Raw genomic sequence first — 5,000 nt, 5'->3', positions numbered from 1 at the left:
CCCTCCCCTTCCTCTCTCCTCACCCTCCCCCTTCCTCCCTCCTCTCTCTTCCCTTTTCTTCCCTCCTCTCCCTTCCTCCTCTTCTCTATTTATGTATATATATATATATATATATATATATATATATATATATATATATATATATATATATATATATATATATATATATAGAGAGAGAGAGAGAGAATATAGATAATGTAGATAGATATAGATAATAATAGATAGATGAGATAAATTTTAGATCATTAATTTCATTAATTCACATAAATTTGTGCTGGATTTTTCATATATTTCTTTGAGCACCAATATTTATTATTATACATATTTATTAATATATCACAAAGGAATCCAATTTCAAGTGAAAGAAAAAAAGAAGAAAAAAGAAAAATAAATAAATGTCGTTAATTATTATTGTTTTATCTTTATTGTCGAATTGGATCACCCTTTTTTTTATCCTAAACTCAAATAGTATTGTATTTAACACGATTAATCGCATGATACGTTTCTGATTTTTTTTTCTCTTTTTTTCTAGTTTCTTCCTCCTCCATTTTTTTCTCTCTTCCGTCGTCTCTTCCTTTTCCTCTTCTTCTTATTCTTCCTTTTCTTGCCCTTTTTCCTCTTTCTCCTCTTCTTCCTTATTTTTCACTTCCTCATCCTTTTCTCTTCTTCCTCTTCCGCTGACTCCTCCTCATCTTCCTTCTCTTCTTCCTACTCCTCCTTTCCCTTCCCCTCTTCCTCATCCTCTTTCGTCTCCTCTTTCTCTTCCTATTCCTATTCATCTTCTTCCTATTCCTTCTCCTTCTCCTCCTCCACCACCACCACGCCTCCTCCTCCTCCTTTTCCTCCTCCTCCTCCTCCTCCTCGTCCTCCTCCTTCTACTCGTCCTCCACCACCACTCTTCCTCCTCCTCCTCCTCTTTTTCCTCCTCCTCCTCCTCCTCCTCCTCCTCTTATTATCATTCTCCTTCTCCTTCCTCACCTTCTTCCTCTTCCTCTTTCTCTTCCTCTTCCTCCTCCTCTTTCTCCTGTTCCAAACAACCGAATTCCGAAGACTGTCTGATTTCGAGTGAATTACCAACCTATTTCATGGGTTAAATCTAGGTCGCTCGGTTCGCTATTTCGTTATACATTTTGCTATCATGTTATACATTTCGCAATTACGTTTTACTTATAACTATTACGTTCGAGATTTTGATGTTTTAATGATTTCGCGATCATATTATATATTTTGTTATGACGGTGCACGCTTCGCTCTGACGTTAGGCATATCGCTCTTATGTTGTCGGAAGTTGATGTTACGTTAAAAACTTCGCTATTCCGGTAAACACTTAGGTCTTGCGTTATCGACTTTGTTATTGCGGCACACACTTCGCTATTTCGTTATACACTTATCTTTCACATTAAACATTTCACTTTTATTATACTTGACTCCCACGTTAACCACTTCGCTTTTACGGTACGCATCTCCCTCTCCCGTCATGCACTTCGTCATTACGGCACACATTTCGCTTTACGGTACGCACTTCGCTCTCCCGTCACATACTTCGCTATTACGGTACGCTCTTCACTTTACGGTACGCACTTCGCTTTGTTACTACGGTACACGCTTCGCTCTGACGTCATACTATGTCATGCGCGTCATTCACTTACCTCTCCCGTTATACACTTCGCTATTATTGTTATGCATTACGCGTTATGAGCGAATTAAGCAAGGAGTTCCCCCGGAGAGCGTAAGGAGAGCTCGTTGCTACGGAAGGCTCGTCGTAAAATGCCGCTTGTTTGTTTGTTGTTTGTTTCGGATTCGTGGTGTTATTGTCGTCCTTGTTGTTATTGTTATTGTTTATTACTCTTGTTGTTGCATATTTTGTGTTTCATATGATACCATTGGTGTTGTTTTGACCAGTGCTGATGGTGTTGTTGGTGTTAAAGTTGTGGTGTTATTTTTAAATCTTTGATATTCTTATTAGTATTAGTTGTTGTAGTGATGATATCATCATTGTTAATATTGTTGTTGTTGTTGTTATTATTATCAATAATTATCGTTATTATATCTATATTGTTGTTTTGTTGTTGTGGTTATCACCATCATTGTTATACTGTTGTTGTTGTTATTATTCCCCTCATTATTATCATGATGATGACGATTATAATGATCATTATCAAGAATTTATTTCAATCATCATCCCGCCACCATTATCACATCATCTTCATTATCCCTGTCATTGTATTCACTCTTTCTCTCCCTCATCTCCAACACCCAACATAAACCGAAAGAGTTTATACACCATCTTTATCTCCGCATTTGTCTCCCTACTCATCTTCGCTGCATAGTCTTCGTCATCGTCATCACATTGTCACATCCCGAGTCGCATGGTTTTCGTATTGTTTATACTCATTTTACGAAATATTTCTGGAACGATTGTCACGTCCTTCGTTCATCGGGGAGGGAGGGGGGAGGGTTGACGATGACGAGTGAACCAAAATTATAAGTATTACGAATTCGTCATTGTTCTTCGCACCTTACGACGTTCGTGTCTGTACGATGACTATGACAATGACAGAGGACTAAGGGAAACGGTTGCAACCTCGTGGCGGGAATCACAGCATCCGGTCGACTCAGGTTGCATGCCGCGCCGAGCCGACTCTGTATCCTTGCAAAAGTTGCAGGGCGGATACTCTCAACATTTGCGTCGAAAAAGTTGTTAACATGCATAGAGTTCGAATTGAATATACAATTCCCTTGGTATAAAAGTATTGATGTGGAAATGTGTACGGATAAATTTGTAACGTGTACATGTGCGGTGTAGGTTGGTAGTTCACTGTCCATGTACATAGATTGGCTTCTGGTCATGTACATAGGTCGGGTAATGTATACGTGCATAGATAGGCTACTGATCATGTGCATAATTAGATTACTTTCCATGCGCGTAGATAGGCTACTATGCATGTGTGAGGATAGGTAAGCTAATCGCCGTGTGTCTAAGTAAGCTAGGTGCGTAGGTAGACTATTGTCCATGTACATAGGTAGGCTACTCTACATGTATGTAAGTAGGCTACCGTATATGACTTGCAAAACACTTCCGTGCTGATAAAATGGCAGATGAACCCACTATACACAAAACATATTTATTAGAAGAATGAGTCTAGTTTCGAGATCCACCTGGATTTCATCTTCAGGTCTAAGGAGAGAGGAGAGAAGCAGGTATATAAGGGGAAAAGGGGGAAGCAACACTGTACAAACAGGGCATGTAAGGACACATGAGCGGACACGAAGGCAGGTAGTTCATGTGTGTCTAACTCGGTTACCAAAGTCAGATAGAAATAAATTGTAAATGGCAACAGCAAAAGGTTTATGGTGAGAAAAGTAGAAAAATATATGGCCAGACATCAAAGAATGGCTTCCTACGGAGAGTTCGCATCTGCTACATGTATGTTTTGTCTGCATGGATGGATGATGTAACGTAAATGGCATTTTTAATGTACCTACTTACAATTACATTCAAACACATACCCTTTTTCTCCCCTCACACACACACACACACACACACACATACACACATACACACACATACACACACACACACACACACACACACATATTATATATAATATATATATATTATATATATATATAGATAGATAGATAGATAGATAGATAGATAGATATACATAATATGCATAATAAATAAAAGCTGATATCTACAAGCAAACCAAAGAGATATGAAATATATATAAAGATCTTATCTGTCTGAATATAAAGAATATGATGCCAATTAATGTTTAACAAGGTCATTCTCGAGGACGGAGGATGACCTAGCGTCGGCTGGACGAGGGCGTGGTTTGGCCTAACGCTGATTGGACGGAGGAGGCGTGGCCAAGGACTTGTTCGAAATCTCGTGTCATCCGAATGCCTTGCAAGGGAAGAGAGCCGTCTGGTAGCTCAGTGGTAGCGTGTCGACTTCACATCCCCGTGGTCGGCAGATCGAGTCCCGTCCGAATTGAGTTTCCACTGTCACCTGGCGGTCACTGACGTAGCTGGGCACTGCGTTGGGTAAAGACCAAGCTCAGATCGAGTCAACACTCGTTGGCACATTCTCTCACGAGTCAGCACACGCTGACACAGGCGGGCTCGCCTTAGTGCATACAAGCCCGGCGTAGCATCTGCTCCGCAAATCTGGCTTATCCTTATCCTTACCTTGCATGGGAAGGTCGAAAGAGGTCACGAAGGTCATATTCAGGTATTTTAAAAAAGAACAGGCTTTTTTATTTTAGTTGTTTGTTAAGAAGTTTAACTATTTTATAAATGTTTAAATGTTTATTGCAACTGTTACTTATTTAGAAATAGACACTCTCATAGTGTGTGTGTGTGTGTGTGTGTGTGCGTGTGCATGTTGGTATGTGTGTTTGTGTGTGTGTGTTTGTGTGCATATTTGTTTGTATGTGTGTGTGTGTGTGTGTTTGTGTGCATATTTGTCTGTATGTGTTTGTGTGTGTGTGTGTGTGTGTGTGTGCATGTTTGTATGTATGCATGTATGAATGCGGGCGGGGTGAGCATGCGAAGCAATGTGTTTGCGAAACATTTTCTCTGTCCAATGATGCTGAAACTTTACGAAACAGCAATATAACATTTTCCAAAAGTTACGGTTTTATCATGTAAAATCATGCCATAAATTACAGTGTATATCTAATGCTGGAATCTCAAAGTCATGCGTTTCGTGTAGAAGAAATTACCAAATATGTATCTCAGATGATCCTTTTGCTCTCCTCTTGTCGTTCTTATTTCCACTTTTATCATAATCTCTTCTTCTTCTATTTTCCTTTTTTTCTCGTCCTTTATTCTGTGTTATACCTTTTTCTTATATGTAAACATATAAATGCATATATCTCTCTTTCTATCTACTTATTTCTTTATATATCAATCTATTTATCTACATATCTATCTATCTATCTACATCTCTATCTATATATCTATCTATCTATGTGTATATGTGTGTATATATG

At 39.0% G+C, this 5,000-nt stretch overlaps 1 protein-coding gene across 1 annotated transcript in view; it reads right to left on the bottom strand.

Annotated features, from left to right (window-relative positions):
• LOC122264353 (uncharacterized) overlaps positions 1-5,000 on the bottom strand; it is a 362,270-nt gene that overhangs the window by 8,174 nt on the left and 349,096 nt on the right. The window lies entirely within an intron of this gene.

The sequence above is a fragment of the Penaeus japonicus genome, unplaced genomic scaffold, assembly GCF_977035675.1.
Source record: "Penaeus japonicus unplaced genomic scaffold, GWHDUDI00000001_assembly GWHDUDI00000032, whole genome shotgun sequence".
Lineage (NCBI taxonomy): Eukaryota > Metazoa > Arthropoda > Malacostraca > Decapoda > Penaeidae > Penaeus > Penaeus japonicus.
This window is presented reverse-complemented; position numbering and strand designations above follow the sequence as displayed.